The 17,934-nt window shown below is 39.8% G+C and overlaps 1 protein-coding gene across 2 annotated transcripts in view; it reads left to right on the plus strand.

Annotated features, from left to right (window-relative positions):
• PLCL2 (phospholipase C like 2) overlaps positions 1-17,934 on the plus strand; it is a 568,421-nt gene that overhangs the window by 366,599 nt on the left and 183,888 nt on the right. The window lies entirely within an intron of this gene.

A 17,934-nucleotide genomic window follows, 5' to 3' on the forward strand; every position in this document is an offset into this window, starting at 1 on the left:
TAAATAATAAAAGTATATTGCAAAGGTGTAAACACAAAACATTTTATAGTACAAAATCTAGGGCTCTATTCACAAAGAGATGAATTGTAGGTGATTTGAAATCTTTTATTAACTATGAATTATGAAGTTCCAAACCCAGTGAGTATCTTCTGCAAGAGGAGCTGTGTTAGCCCTGCACATTGCATCGTTAATGCTGCATACATTTCACCTGCAATTCTCCTATTTTATCTTAATTGTACACAGCATTAACTATGCAATGTGCAGGGCTAACTCAGCTCCTCCTGCAGGAGATACTCACTGGGTTTAGTCCTTTATAATGCAAAGCTAATGGTGGGAATTTAAATGTTTAAATTTATCTGGTGTTTTATGTCCCTTTAAGAGAAAGCATTTGATTGTTGAAATGTGGGCTGGCTTGATGGGACTATGGTTTTTATCTGCTATCAATATCTATGTTTCTATGATTCTCAGAGTCAGTCACAATATAACAGAGAGTTGGCCAGACGTCTGGAGAAACAAACTGCTTTGTCTATAAAATAGTTCTCTTCATTTCATCATGAGCTACAGTTGTCTAACTTGAGAGCATGACCTGTTTTTCGTATGTTTCTCTGCAATATGTGTCTCTCCAGTTAAAGGGACATGAAACCCAACATTTTTCTTTTGTGATTCAGATAGAGAATACAATTTGAAACAACATTCCAATTTACTTCTATTATCTAATTTGTTTCATTTTTTAGGAATCCTTTGTTGAAGAAATATCAATGCACATGGGGGAGCCAATCACACGAGGCATCTATGTGCATCCACCAATCAGCAGCTACTGAGCCTATCTAGATATGCTTTTCAGGAAAGAATATCAAGAGAATTAAGCAAATTAGATAATAGAAGTAAATTGGGAAGTTGTTTAAAATTGTATGCTCCTTCTAAATCATGAAAGAAAAAAATTGGGTTTTATGTCCCTTTAAGTTCAAATGTTGCTGTCCTATCTGTCTTATTAATGGCCCCCTTGTGTCCTTGGGCATAGAAGTTTATTTCAAAATGACTGAAAGGACAATATAATATTGTGCACTGCATGTAGGAACAACACATACAGCATTTATTTTAAGCTGAGCGTTGCACAATTCGCCTTCATCACGTTTGTTTATACAGCACTGAAGCTATATTTGTGGCCTACAAACACAGCATCACGGAGAGCTAATTAGCTGAGCCTGCAGAGTGAAGCGCACTATCTCTGCAACTTCTGCTGATTTTCAAAGAATTGAGATTGTTTTTTTGTTTAGTTTTTTTAATGACAAGATTGACATTTTAGATGGATCACTGCTAAGGCTACTGCACTGACACTTCTGACATTTATCTGGAGCCACAATGTTACCAGTGATTCAAAGGGGCACTAAAAGTATTTTAAACATTGCAGAATTTGATAATGAAAAGTATAGTTTAACACCCCCTATGGATACGTTTTATGTCACCAGCTGACCCATGTTCCTAAGCTTTTTTCTTTCTAGCCATTATCAGCTGGCGGTACAGCTAAGTACCTTTCATACTGCCACCCACACCATTGCTACTTAGGGTGCATTGCTTTAGAAGTAAAAACACAATTATTCCAGAGCAGCATGAGAATACCCTGAGCACGCTCTGCTTGCCTTCTAAAGGGCAGGTGGGTGGCATAGCATCTGATTGGCTGTTCCTCCAGTGGACACTGTCTAGAAAAAGAGTTTGTGCACATTGTGGTGGCCAGTGACACAGATAAACACACACATGCACACACACATATATACGCACACACATATACTTACATACACATAAACACAAATACTCTCACACACACATACACAGACATACGCATATACTCACACACGCGTATACACAGACATACACACACACACACACACACACACACACACATACATACATATACATACAAATATACACATATACACACATATCAGGGGCGGAACTACAGGGGGTGTAGAGGACGAAACTGCGACTGGGCCCTTTAGGGTGGGGGCCCAGCTTAAAAAAAAAAAAAATTCCCAATAAAAAACGTTGACCTGCCACTGCCTGCACTGATATCATGTGAGTGTGACATGATGCTTCACTAGTGTCTCTGACTACAGAGGTTAGTGTTTCTGTTTTACCCATTGGTGTTTATGTGTGTGTGTGTGTATTTATTTATGTATGTGTGTGTGTATGTTGGTGGAACCAGCAAATTACAGACCTTCGGCTAGATTAAGAGTTTTGCGTTATGAGTGAAAAAGCCTCATAACGCTGCTTTTTCACAACCGCTGCTATTAGGAGTCTTGTCAGAATAGCTGTACCGCACACTTTTTTGGCCGTAAAGCAATGTCAGTACCGCACCTTTCAAAAAGTCCTTTTTCAATGGGATTCCCATAGCGCCGGTATTACGACTTTTGCCTGGGAGGCCAAAAAGTGAGCAGTACAGCCTAAAATGACAAGATTCGTACCGCCATCTAAAGTCAGTAGTTATGGGTTTTGCGCTACAAAACTGTAACATAAAACTCATAACTAAAGTGTTACAAAGTACACCAAACACCCATAAACTACCTATTAACCCCTAAACCAAAGCCCTCCCGCATCGCAAACACTGAAATAAAAATATTAACTCCTAAATCTGCCGCTCCGGCATCGCCGCCACTATAATAAACATATTAACCCCTAAACCGTCGCATTCCCGCATCGCAAACACTAGTTAAATATTATTAACCCCTAATCTGCTGCCCCATCACCGCCGCCACTATACTAAAGTTATTAACCCCTAAACCTAACCCTAACACCCCTAACTTTAATATAATTAAAATAAATCTAAATAATAATTACTATCATTAACTAAATAATTCCTATTTAAAACTAAATTCTTACCTATAAAATAAACCCTAATCTAGCTACAATATAACTAATAGTTACATTGTAGCTATCTTAGGTTTTATTTTTATTTCACAGCTAAGTTTGGATTTATTTTAACTAGGTAGACTAGTTAATAAACAGTTATTTACTAACTATCTAGTTAAAATAAATGCAAATTTACCTGTAAAATAAAACCTAGCGTGTCTTACACTAACACATAACATTACACTACAATATTACATTACATTAATTAAATACAATTGACTAAATTACAAAAAAACCCACTAATTTACACAAAATAAAAAAGAAGTAATCAAATATTTAAACTAAATACACCTAATTTAATAGCCCTATAAAAAAAAGCCCCCCCCCCCAAAATAAATAAAAAAAACCCTAGCCTAAACTAAACTGCCAATAGCCCTTAAAAGGAAATCAGCTCTTTTACCTGTAAAAAAAATACAAACAACCCCCCAGCAGTAAAACGCACCACCCACACAACCAAACTTCCCAAATAAAATCCTATCTAAAAAACCTAAACTCCTCATTGCCCTGAAAAGGGCATTTGGATGGGCATTGCCCTTTAAAGGGCATTTAGCTCTTTTTCTTTGCCCAAATCCCTAATCTAAAAATAAAACCCACCCAATAAACCCTTAAAAAAGCTTAACACTAACCTCCGAAGATCCACTTACAGTTTTTGAAGACCGGACATCCATCCTCAACGAAGCTGGGAGAAGTCTTCATCCAAGCAGCAAGAAGTCCTCAACAAAGCTGGGAGAAGTCTTCATCCAAGCGGCAAGAAGTCGCCCTCCAGACGGGCAGAAGTCTTCATCCAGACGGCATCTTCTATCTTCATCCTTCCGACGCGGAGCGGTTCCATCTACAAGACATCCGGCGTGAAGCATCCTCTTCATACGGTCCCAGCCGTACACTGAAGGTTCCTTTTAAATTACGTCATCCAAGATGAAGTCCCTTGAATTCCGATTGGCTGATAGAATTCTATCAGCCAATCGGAATTAAATGTGAAAAAATCCTATTGGCTGATGCAATCAGCCAATAGGATTGAGCTTGCATTCTATTGGCTAGGGCTTCAACAACTAATCGGTAAGTTTGATCATAAAAATAGTTGTCAAAAAATCTCCTTATCAATTAGATGGTCAGCGATTAGTTGGTCAGTTGCACAGCACCAGCTGCTTTAATCTGATGATCTACTGCAACTAAGATTGTGCAAAAAAAATTTTTAAAAAAATTCTATCCGATTAATTTGATATTAATCATCCGATGAATCGGATGGAAAAAAAAATAATAATAAATAAAAATGTTTGCACCATACCATGTTCAGGAGTTCATCGGATTGAAGCAGCTGGTGCTGTGCAATTAACCAACTAATCACTGACCACCTAATTGATAATGAGATTCTTTGACAACTATTTTTATGATCAATCTTACCGATTAGTTGTTGCAGCCCTACTATTGGCTGTTCCAATCCTATTGGCTGATTGGATTGTCAAAGATGTATCAAATTCACCTTTTTTTTGGGGGGGGGGGGGCTTCTTAGATTCTTGCAACTGGGCCCTGTGGTTTCTAGTTACGCCTCAGACACATGTATTCAGACATACACACACGCATACATACATTCATATACACACACACAGGCTTACACATACACACACACATACACATAGACAGACATACACACACATACACATACACACACACACACAGACACACATAGACACACATACACACACAGACGCACATTCACACACACATACACACACACACATGCACACACACATTCAAAGACATACACACGTACTTACTCACATATGTATACATAGACACACGCGCATACACAGGTGCTAAACAATATATTTTTATTCCATGATTCACACTTTTCCCACAGTATTTAATATCATCATGTTTTAATGTCATGGCAAACAATGTTGTAAAGGATTGCAACCAGCCATATTAAAAGGACGCAGTGTTAAAAATGATTGCAATGTATTGTAAGCATTGCTGAATATTGATACTAGTCCGGTAATTTTATGAAATGAAAGGTATTGTTTAGCAGCACATGGTTGTGTTTATCTATGTTATTAGCCTTTCCATGCTCTCAAGCATTTGTCACCATTGGTGTGCAGTACAGCCAATCAGTTGCTGCACCACTTCTAACCCCATAGACAACAATCAGAGTGCAGCATGCTCTCTCATGTCCCAACTGCAGCAGTAAGACTGAACACTTATAAAAGAAAACATAAAGATCACTTTTGAAATTATAATATAAAATGGGATGATTTTTTTTCTATTTTTATATCATTTTGATATCAGAGTCACAAAAAAGTTAGACACTTTACCTTTTCAGTGTATTTATTAAATAGCCATAATATTTGGCAGAGTTTGTATCTCTTGATAAAACGGTGCTTTTAATGTCATGTTGCCTGGCAGGGCACTGATAAAAGAATCTGCAAACAAGGCAGCGATCAATAATAATCTCATTATAGAATGACAGAGGTTTGGCCCTAGACAGGCCAAGTCAATTTGTAATGAAGTGTAATTGACCTGTTCTCTGTTGTAAAGAAGTGGAACAACTGAAAACAAATCTGTTAGTGATTGCTTTAGTATACATCAAGTATTTTTAGCTGCACTCAACAATCAGTTAAACAGCTTCTGTCAATTTGTTTATTATAGATCAAAGGGAAATGCAGGCAATAAAGCCATATATTCTGGGGTTAAAGGGACAGTCTAGTCAATTTCTCTAGATAGGAAATGCAATTTTAAACAACTTTCCAATTTACTTTTCTAATCAAATTTGCTTTGTTCTCTTGGTATTATTTGTTGAAATCTAAACCTAAGTAGGCTCATACGCTGATTTCTAAGCCCTTGAAGGCCGCCTCTTATCTTGGTGCCTTTTATTAGCTTTTTCACAGCTAAACAGTGCTAGTTCAGTTGTGCTATATAGATTACATTGTTCTCACTCCCATGTGGTTATGCATGAACCAACACTAATTGGCTAAAATGCAAGTTTGTAAAAAGCTCTGAGATACGGGGGAAGTCTGCAGAAGCTTAGATACAAGGTAATCACAAAAGGTAAAAATTGTATTTATATAACCGTGTTGGTTATGCAAAACTGGGGAATGGGTAATAAAGGGACTATCTCTAGTTTTTTAAAACATAAAATTGTTCAAGTAGACTGTCCCTTTCATTTTTATTATAAAAACGTTTACAAAGGGCTTGTTCTTCTTTCATAAGAAAAAATATGAACTTTTATTATTATGATCTTTTATAATATTTTCCCTTTATGGCTGGTGGAAACATAACTTCGGTTGAAGTGCCCAAGTTGCCATTCTACATAATATGCTCTTAAAGGGAACACAATTGTTTATATGCAGGGTTCCGTTTATCAAGCAACACAGGCTACTTTGGAGACCTTTTAGTGCAGACGTCATAAGACTGCTGCCTCCAACCAAGTTATTGTTTTAAGTATTTTGAACATGCAGTGCTGAAAATAGTGGGCAGGATAACGTGACATCATCGGCGAATAAAAGATATAACTTTTAGAACGTTTTGAAACTTCGTTTTGGAGAAAAAATAGGTCAGTAGGTTTAAATTAATGTTTATTAACTTTAATATGTTAGTTGTTTAGCTTAAAAATTATAACAGGAAGTAATCCTTTAAGCAAAGGAATTAAGATTAAAAAAATATTCAATTGGCTTTTAAAGGCATGTGACCCAGGTCATGTGACCCAGGCCTGAAAAAAACAAACCCATTGAATTGGCTTTTAAAGGCATGTGACCCAGGCCTGAAAAAAAACACATATATATTGAAAAACATTACAGTTTTAAATGCAGGTCTCTTTCAAATGCACTGAGCTTCAGCAGAATCTTTGGACGGCAGTGGGTGGGGTCTGGTGTATCATAGATGGAGTTAGGCATATTGTGGGCAGACCATGGGCAGTCTCTGGAAATAAGCACATTTGCTATGACGGGAGAAGCTGTGGGAGGGGCAGCTGGCAGACAATACCGGGGGCTGATTGGGAGATATGTGATTGTAGTACTAAATTTATTTTTCTTATCAATCCATACTATATATTAAAAATTAAACTTTACATGTTTCTTTATATTGTGGATTTATTATAAAATAAAGAGTATTTAATGTTTCTTTAAGTCTCCCTCTACATTAAAAAAAAATAAAACAAAAATGGTTTCATGGGCATAGAATTGCTAATGTTGCCAAACACACAATGGAGGTTGCTGCACATGTATTACATTTTTGCAGTGCCAAACTGTCTAATTCAAGTCTCCCAAATGATTTATGTTCTTTAACCAGGGAATCACATTTCCATTCATTTGGTTTGAGTAAACAAAAAAAATTAGAAACAGGCTTTTCTAGGTATTTTGTGGGCGCCTCTGCAGGCCTATATCATGTAATCAAAACTCAAACATGGCAGCTAACTAAATCAATATTTATCTGTTTAATTGCAGGTTTTCACTTAAGCACACTCAGTTCATGAAAATTATAATTTTATAACAATTTTTTTTGTGCCTATTATTATCAGTTATTTATGTGTTTTTGCTTATCCAGTTCAAACTATTTCATTTTCAAAAGGATGTCTAGTTCAATGTAAAACCAAAGCAAAACAATAAACTCAAACCTAGAGGAGAAAATGGAGGCGCCTACAAAACTTACAAAAGTTGACTATACAATTTAAATGGATAGGGGAATTGAAGGGAGGGAGGATACAGAGACGATAGGGGCAAGAGAAGTAAGGAAAGTGAACAATACTTATTAGAAATGGATTGTTTTTCTGTTTGCATATCATGTCAAGGTTGTGTTGCCACACACCTTTTTTTTTTGTAGATGTGTACAGTATGTTACCATGTGTAATTTCAAAATTTTTTCTTTTGTTCAATTCTCTGTAAGATTGTGCTTCAAACTTCAATGGAAAAAAAAAGAAGTAACTAAGAATAAACATAATGAAATCCCAGCAACACTTTTCTTTTCTCTTGCAAGGTGTATCCAGTCCACGGATTCATCCTTTACTTGTGGGATATTCTCATTCCCTACAGGAAGTGGCAAAGGGAGCACACAGCAAAGCTGTCCATATAGCTCCCCCTCTAGCTCCACCCCCCAGTCATTCTCTTTGCCGGCTCTAAGCACTAGGGTCTCTCTACGGGAGGGTAAAGTAAATGTGGTGTTAGAATTGTAGTTTTATTATCTTCAATCAAAAGTTTGTTATTTTAAATGGTACCGGTTTGTACTATTTACTCTCTAGCAGAAAAGTGATAATGATTTTAGCATGTTGTAACTAAAATCCACTGCTGTTCCCACACAGGACTGAGGAGTACCAGAAAACTTCAGTTGGGGGGAACGGTTTGCAGGGTATTCTGCAATGAGGTATGTTCAGTCATTTATTTCTAGACAAGACTGAGATAATGCTAGAAGAGACTGACAATATCCCCATGAGGGGAGGGTAAGCTATGTTCACAGACTTAGTAAGAAATTGAATGCTTACATAACAGGGCTAATTATGCTGGTTGACACTGATTCAGGGCAATCGATTGTTTATTCAAGAATAATATCATTTGTAGACACTTTGAAAGTCCTTTTGGGGTTCTTTCTGGGGTTATTACCCACATTGCTGTTTTTTAGTCACTTAAGAGTGATTTACTAGGCCTCAGATGCGCAGTTAGAATTGAAGAGAAGTTCATGCTGCTTCACATGGAGGGTCCTACTGCTGTTTGAGGGCCTTATAGAAGCTATATTCCCCCAAATCTGATCCCTAAGGGCAGGTAGGGCCACAGCAAGGCTGTGGCAAGGTGCTGTACTATTTTTAACTGGGTGCTGGATTTAGGCTGCTCCGGTTTGGGCATTAAGGGGTTAATCGTTTTGAAACTTGTGGTGCAATCTTATTAAGGCTTTAGGTACATACTGTGAAAATTTCAGGAGAATTGCTGCATTTTTCACTGTTTTGTAAAATTGTGTGCTCTTTTTATCTCTTAAAGGCACAGTAACGTTTTTTTCAAATTGTGTTTTTTATTTGATTAAAGTGATTTCCAAGCCTGCTTGTATATATTACTAGTCTATTAAACATGTCTGACACTAAGGAAAATCCTTGTTCAATGTGTTTAGAAGCCATGGTGGAACCCCCTCTCAGAATGTGTCCCACTTGTACTGATATGTCTATACATTTTAAAGATCATATTGTTGCACTTAAAAATGTGGCCCAAGATGATTCTCAGACTGAAGGTAACGAGGGTAGCCCGTCTGCCTCTCCCCAAGTGTCACAACCAGTTACGCCCGCGCAAGCGACACCTAGTACCTCTAGTGCGTCTAACTCTTTTACATTACAAGACTTAGCGGCAGTCATGGATAATTCTCTTACAGCCTTCTTATCTAAACTGCCTGTATTACCCGCAAAGCGTGATAGCTCCATTTTAAGAACAGATTATGAGCATTCTGATGCTTTTGTAGCCGTATCCGATATACCCTCACAACGCTCTGAAGTGGGAGCGAAGGATTTGATGTCTGAGGGAGAAGTCTCCGATTCAGGAAGGGTTCCTCCTCAGACAGATTCAGATACATTGGCTTTTAAATTTAAACTAGAACACCTCCGCGTTTTGCTTAGGGAGGTATTAGCTACTCTGGATGACTGCGACCCTTTGGTGATCCCAGAGAAATTGTGTAAAATGGACAAGTACCTAGAGGTCCCTGTTTACACGGATATGTTTCTAAGAGGATTGCGGATATCGTTACTAGGGAGTGGGATAGACCAGGTGTTCCCTTTGCTCCCCCTCCTGTTTTTAAGAAAATGTTCCCCATACCTGACCCTGTGCGGGACTCGTGGCAGACGGTTCCTAAGGTGGAGGGGGCTATTTCTACACTTGCTAAACGCACAACCATACCAATTGAAGACAGTTGTGCTTTTAAAGACCCTATGGATAAGAAGTTAGAGGGTTTACTTAAGAAAATTTTTGTTCAACAAGGTTTTCTTCTCCAACCTATTGCCTGCATTATTCCTGTAACTACTGCAGCTGCTTTCTGGTTTGAGGCGCTGGAAGACTCGCTCCAGACGGAGACCTCATATGAGGAAATTATGGATAGAATTAAGTCTCTAAAGCTAGCTAATTCCTTTATCACTGACGCCGCTTTCCAAATAGCTAAGTTAGCGGCGAAAAATTCAGGTTTCGCCATTTTGGCGCACAGGGCGCTATGGCTAAAGTCCTGGTTGGCCGATGTGTCGTCTAAATCCAAGCTTTTGAACATTCCTTTCAAAGGAAAGACCCTCTTCGGGCCTGAATTGAAAGAGATTATTTCAGATATCACCGGGGGAAAAGGCCATGCTCTCCCTCAGGGTAAGCCCTTTAAGACAAAGAACAAAGCTAATTTTTGTTCCTTTCGCAATTTCAGGAACGGCCCTGCTTCATCCTCTCTGGCTGCAAAGCAAGAGGGTAGCGCTTCACAGCCCAAGGCAACCTGGAATCCTTACCAGGGCTAGAATAAGGGTAAACAGGCCAAAAAGCCTGCAGCTGCCACCAAGACAGCATGAAGGGGTATCCCCCGATCCGGGACCGGATCTAGTAGGGGGCAGACTCTCTCTCTTCGCTCAGGCCTGGGCAAGAGATGTACACGATCCTTGGGCATTAGATATTGTAGCCCAGGGATACCTTTTAGAATTCAAGAAGTCTCCTCCAAGGGGAAGGTTCCACATTTCTCGTCTGTCTACAGATCAGACAAAGAAAGAGGCGTTTTTACGCTGTGTAGAAGATCTAATTACAATGGGAGTGATCCACCCAGTTCCAATTGCAGAACAAGGACTGGGGTTTTACTCAAACCTGTTTGTGGTTCCCAAAAAAGAAGGAACTTTCAGACCAATCCTGGATCTCAAAAGTCCCATCATCCAAGATGGAGACCATTCGGACAATCTTACCAATGATCCAGGAGGGTCAATATATGACTACCGTGGATCTAAAGGATGCGTATCTGCATATTCCTATCCACAAAGATCATCACCAGTTTCTCAGGTTCACCTTTCTGGACAAGCATTTTCAGTTTGTGGCTCTTCCTTTCGGGTTGGCCACTGCTCCCAGAATTTTCACAAAGGTGCTAGGGTCCCTCCTGGCGGTGCTAAGACTGTGGGAATAGCAGTGGCGCCTTACTTAGACGACATCTTAATTCAGTCGTCGACTTTCCAAAGAACCAAGTCTCACACGGAAATCGTATTGGCCTTTCTGAGGTCTCACGGGTGGAAGGTGAACATCAAAAAGAGTTCTCTCTCCCCCCTCACAAGAGTTCTATTTCTAGGAACCCTGATAGACTCGGTAGAAATGAAAATATTTCTGATGGAGGTCAGAAAGTTAAAACTGTTAACTACTTGCCGAGCTCTTCATTCCATTCCTCGGCCATCTGTAGCTCAGTGCATGGAGACAATCGGACTAATGGTAGCGGCAATTGACATAGTCCCTTTTGCTCGGATACACCTCAGACCACTGCAACTATGCATGCTCAAACAGTGGAATGGGGATTATGCAGATTTGTCTCCTCAAATTCAGTTGGACCAGGAGACCAGAGATTCTCTTCTCTGGTGGTTGTCTCAGGATCACCTGTCTCAGGGAATATGTTTCCGCAGACCAGAGTGGATCATTGTAATGACCGATGCCAGTCTGTTAGGCTGGGGTGCGGTCTGGGACTCCCTGAAAGCTCAGGGCTTATGGTCTCAGGAAGAAACTCTTCTCCCGATAAACATTCTGGAACTGAGGGCGATATTCAACGCTCTTCAGGCATGGCCTCAACTAGCTGCGGCCAAATTCATCAGATTTCAGTCGGACAACATCATGACTGTAGCTTACTTCAATCATCAGGGGGGAACAAAGAGTTCCCTATCGATGATGGAAGTAACCAAAATAATCAGGTGGGCGGAGAATCACTCCTGCCATCTCTCAGCCATCTCTCAGCTATTCATATCCCAGGAGACAACTGGGAGGCGGATTTTCTAAGTTGTCAAACTTTTCACCCGGGGGAGTGGGAACTCCACCCGGAGGTATTTTCCCAGCTGACTCAGCTATGGGGCACTCCAGAGTTGGATCTGATGGCGTCCCGTCAGAACGCCAAACTTCCTCTCTACGGGTCCAGGTCCCGGGACCACAAGGCGGTATTGATAGATGCTCTAGCAGCGCCTTGGTCCTTCAATCTGGCTTATGTTTTTCCACCGTTTCCTCTGCTCCCTCGTCTGGTTGCCAGAATCAAGCAGGAGAAGGCTTCGGTGATTCTGATAGCGCCTGCGTGGCCACGCAGGACTTGGTATGCAGACCTAGTGGACATGTCATCTGTCCCACCATGGACACTGCCAATGAGGCAGGATCTTCTGATACAGGGTCCGTTCAAGCATCCAAATCTAGTTTCTCTACGTCTGACTGCTTGGAGATTGAACGCTTAATTCTATCAAAGCGTGGTTTCTCTGAGTCAGTTATAGATACTCTGATTCAGGCTAGAAAGCCTGTCACCAGGAAAATCTACCATAAGATATGGCGGAAATATCTTTGTTGGTGTGAATCCAAGGGTTACTCATGGAGTAAGATTAAGATTCCCAGGATATTGTCCTTTCTCCAAGAAGGATTGGAGAAAGGATTGTCAGCTAGTTCCTTAAAAGGACAAATATCTGCTCTGTCTATCCTTTTACACAAGCGTCTGGCAGAGGTACCAGACGTTCAAGCATTTGCTCAGGTTTTAGTCAGGATCAAGCCTGTCTATAAACCTGTGGCTCCGCCATGGAGTCTAAATCTAGTTCTTTCAGTTCTTCAAGGGGTTCTGTTTGAACCTTTACATTCCATAGATATTAAGTTGTTATCTTGGAAAGTTTTGTTTTTGATAGCTATCTCTTCTGCTCGAAGAGTTTCAGAATTATCTGCCTTACAGTGTGATTCACCTTACCTGGTGTTCCACGCAGATAAGGTAGTTTTGCATACCAAGCCTGGTTTTCTTCCTAAAGTTGTTTCTAACAAGAATATTAACCAGGAAATAGTTGTTCCTTCTCTGTGTCCTAATCCATCTTCAAAGAAGGAACGTCTACTACACAATCTTGATGTAGTTCGTGCTTTAAAGTTCTATTTACAAGCAATTAAGGATTTCAGACAAACATCTTCCTTGTTTGTTATCTATTCTGGTAAGAGGAGAGGTCAGAAAGCGACTGCTACCTCTCTTTCCTTTTGGCTGAAAAGCATCATCCGTTTGGCCTATGAGACTGCTGGCCAGCAGCCTCCTGAAAGAATTACTTCTCATTCTACCAGAGCAGTGGCTTCCACATGGGCTTTCAAAAATGAGGCTTCTGTTGAACAGATTTGTAAGGCAGTGACTTGGTCTTCACTGCATACTTTTGCCAAATTTTACAAATTCGATACTTTTGCTTCTTCGGAGGCTATTTTTGGGAGAAAGGTTTTGCAAGCAGTGGTGCCTTCCATTTAAGGTACCTGTCTTGTTCCCTCCCTTCATCCATGTCCTAAAGCTTTGGTATTGGTATTCCACAAGTAAAGGATGAATCCGTGGACTGGATACACCTTGCAAGAGAAAACAGAATTTATGCTTACCTGATAAATTACTTTCTCTTGCGGTGTATCCAGTCCACGGCCCGCCCTGGCATTTAAGTCAGGTAAAATTGTTTTTGTTTAAACTACAGTCACCACTGCACCCTATGGTTTCTCCTTTTTCTTCCTAACCTTTGGTCGAATGACTAGGGGGTGGAGCTAGAAGGGGAGCTATATGGACAGCTTTGCTGTGTGCTCTCTTTGCCACTTCCTGTAGGGAATGAGAATATCCCACAAGTAAAGGATGAATCCGTGGACTGGATACACCGCAAGAGAAAGTAATTTATCAGGTAAGCATAAATTCTGTTTTTCCAAACGGCTGGTTATCACTGAGAAACACGTCACATTTTATAGGAACCCGTGTAAGGAGTTCATTTTAATGTTTTAATAAACATTGTTTAACTCACACCTGTTATTTTGGCTGCTGTTTATGGTGTTCCAGCAAAGATCCTGCATTAGATCTGATGGTTACTGAGACTGGAGTTTCAGTGAGCTGGCCCACTGTTGAGGGGCCACCCTTCTCCTACAAGCACAAGAAAGTGATATTTATTTTGTGGGTATATTTATCTTCGTATGTTATTCTTTCTGCCTATATAGATTACACAATGCTAATCCTACTTATTTTTTATAGGAACATTTCTACTGAGTCAATCTAAAATCAGTTGTAATACACCTTGTATGTCACATCCATGTGAAAGTGTAATTTGTCTCGCGTGTTAATCCCTTTATATATTTTATTTTAAAATATTACATCTTTGATGAATACTCACGCCCCCCCCCCCCCCATTTGCACTAACCCCACATCCCTGGTGGTCTGGTGACTCCACCAAGCCTCGGAACCCTAGAAGTGCACCGGAGGGCTTAAGGAAGCTGCATTAGGGGTTGGTTTTCAAACCCCTCAATCTCAGCTACCTTAAGCCCTAGAAATCCCAAGACCCAAGCTTATCACATTCTCTTTCCAAAGTGTGTCTTGGGGGTTAAAGTTTAGGCACATGTGAAAATAGAATAAAAATATACACTTTTTTTAAAATAAAGTTAACATAAATATACCTATAACAGACCATCAAAAAGGCCTAGAGACCCACACAATCCCTTGTTTTAAAGCCCCTCTTAAAAATAAAACCCAAATATAAGTGGAAATAGCCAGGTGGTCATTGTGGTAATAGTTATCACCTAGCGTAAATCAATGTCCATTTATTTACATAGAGGCTCATGGGAACCCTTATGCACAGATCAAAGTCACATAACTATACAGATAGGCTCTTATTTACATGAGGACAGCCCTAGAGTTTTGGGGGAAAAATATACACACAGTTGTTTATAGCCTTGTTTTAAGTTTCAAAATGCTTTTTTCACACTTTTTAATGCAGGTTCCTTACATGTCATGATATACAGTCATGGCTAAAAATATTGTCACCCTTGCATTTCTGTCAGATAATGCACCACTTTGCCCAGAAAATTGTTGCAATTACAAATGTTTAGGCATTCTCATGTTTATTTCCGTTTGTTTGTATTGGTATGACACAAAAAAGTGGAGAAAAAAAGCCAAATCTGACACATTCCATGCAAAACTCCAAAAATGGACTGGAAAAAATTATTGGCACCCTCAATTTAATATTTGGTAGCACACCCCTTGGAAAAAATAACTGTAATCAACCGCTTATTGTAACCATCAATGAGTTTCTTACAACTCTCTACTGGAATTTTGGACCACTCTTCTTTCTCAACTGTTCCAGGTCTCTGAGATTGCAAGGGTTCCTTTTCCCAACTGCTGTTTTGAGATCTCTCCACAGGTGCTCTATGGGATTGAGATCTGGACTCATTGCTGGCCAGTCCAGTACTCTCCAGCGCTTTGTCTTAAACCATTTCTGGGTGTTTTTTGAAGTGTGTCCTGCTATAAGAACCATGACCTCTGATGGAGACCCAACTTTCAGACACTGGGCCCTACATTGCACCACCAAATTATTTGGTAGTCTTCAGATTTCATAATGCCATGCACACAATCAAGACATCCAGTGCCTGAAGCAGCAAAGCAACCCTAAAACATCCGTGAACCTCCACCATGTTTGACTGTAGGGACTGTATTCTTTTTTTTTTTTTTAAAGCCTCATTTCTTTTTATGAAAACAGTAGGATGATGGGCTTCATCAAAACGCTGTAATTTTATTTTGTCTGTCCACAGCACATTCTCCCGAAAGGATTTTGGCTTCCTTGCATAAGTTTTGGCAAAATCCAATCTGGCTTTTTTTATGTTTCTGTGTCAGCAGTGGGGTCCTTCTGGGTCTACCACCATAGCGTCCCTTTTCATTCAGATGATGACGTATAGTGTGAGCTGACACATCACATGACAGATGACAACGTATAGTGCGAGCTTGAATTTGTCTGGAAGTTGATCGAGGTTCTTTATCCACCATTCGAACAATCCTTTGTTGCAATCTATGATCAAATTTTCTCTTTCTTCCACATCCAGGGAGATTAGCTACAGTGCTATGGGCTGTAAACTTCTTGACAATGTTGTGCACAGTGGACACAGGAACATTAAGATTTCTGGAGATTGACTTGTAACTTTGAGATTGTCCATGCTTTTCCACAATGTTTGTTCTCAAATTCTCAGACAATTATTTGCTGCTCTTTCTCTTCTCCATGCTCAGTGTGGCACACAGAGACACACAATAGAAACTGGTTTCCGGTGTGATTTCTATATTGTCAGCACCTGTTAATTGATACAGGTGAGTATAATTACAAATTACAGGAGCATCACAAACTTGGAATGCAATTATTTCTTACAATTTTGAGAAGTTTCCAATAATTTTGTCCAGTCCATTTTTGGAGTTTTGCGTGGAATGTGTCAGATTTGGCTTTTTTTTTCTCATCTTCTTTGTGTCATACCAATACAAACAAAAGAAATAAATGCCTAAACATTTGTAATTGCAACAATTTTCTGGGCAAAGTGGTGCATTATCTGACAGAAATACAGGGGTGCCAATATTTTTGGCCATGACTGTATATATAAAATGATAATATAGTATTAATCTGCTCGGTGTCCTGAAAAAAAGATATATGTGCCGGTTTCTCACTGAATAATGGCCTACGGTAGGGCTTAAATTTGAGCATCATCTAAAATCTGCAAAACCGCTTAGCTTAGGGGGGAAATGGCTCAGCAGTTAAAGGGTTAAGAGACTTTATTCTCTTGGTATCCTTTGTAGAAAGGCATACCTAGGTAGGCTCTCGAGCAGACATGCGCTACAGGGAGCTAGTTGTTAATTGGTGGCTACACCCATATGTCTTTTGCCATTGACCAACCAGATATTTTCAATTAGGTCCAAATAGAGTTTGCTGTTCTTACAATGTGTACCCTTTGCAGGGGTTAAATACATAGTTATACATAAGTAATAGTACTGTAATAAAATGCTCTAACATATTAGAGCGTTCTCTTTTTTACTCTTTTATGTCCGTTTAATTTTCACTTGGAATTGCTATATTAGCTCACTCAATAAATATAATTTATGATTCATGCCTTTGCCATACTTACGCCTAGATTTAGAGTTTTGTTGGTAAAAACCTGCGGCTCTAACTCTCCTTTTTTTTCCAGCGCACCCTTAAAGGGCCATTATACACTCATTTTTTCTTTGCATATATGTTTTGTAGATGATCTATTTATAAAGCCCATAAAGTTTGTTTTTCTAAAACATGTATAATTTTGCTTATTTTTAAAGAACATTGCTCTGATTTTCAGACTCCTAACCAAGCCCCAAAGTTTTTTTTGAATACCGTCAGCTACCTTCTCCAGCTTGCTCCTGTTTCTGTAAAGGGTCTTTTCATATGCAAAAGAAGGGGGAGCGAGGAGTGTCTTATTTCCCACTTGCAGTGGGCTTTCCAGCTACCTTTTCAACAGAGCTAAACTGAAAGCTTCTAAGTAAGTTTTTAAACCATTCTATTACATGCAGTTATATGAAAATGAGTGTATACTGTCCCTTTAAGCCAACGCTGGTATTATGAGTTATCTGAATGGCTGCGTTAGGCTCTGAAAAGTGAGCGTTGAGCCAAATTTAGCGACACTTCAACCCTCAATACCAGCATTGCTTACGGTAGCGGTAAGCTGTAAAAACGTGCTCGTGCACAATTTCCCCATAGGCAACAATGGGGCAGTTTCGGCTGAAAAAAAACCTAACACCTGCAAAAAAGCCGCGTTCAGCTCCTAACGCAGCCCCATTGTTTCCTATGGGGAAACACTTTCTAAGTCTATACCTAACACCCTAACATGAACCCTGAGTCTAAACACCCCTAACCTTACACCTTTAACCCCTAATCTGCCGCCCCCAACATCGTCGCCACCTGCATTATATTATTAACCCCTAATCTGCCGCTCCGGACACCGCCGCCACCTACATTTTCCCTATGAACCCCTAATCTGCTGTCCCTAACATCGCCGACACCTACATTATATTTATATATGCCCCCCCCAACGTCGCCACCACCTACCTACACTTATTAAC

The sequence above is a fragment of the Bombina bombina genome, chromosome 5 (assembly GCF_027579735.1).
Source record: "Bombina bombina isolate aBomBom1 chromosome 5, aBomBom1.pri, whole genome shotgun sequence".
NCBI classification, from domain to species: Eukaryota; Metazoa; Chordata; class Amphibia; order Anura; family Bombinatoridae; genus Bombina; species Bombina bombina.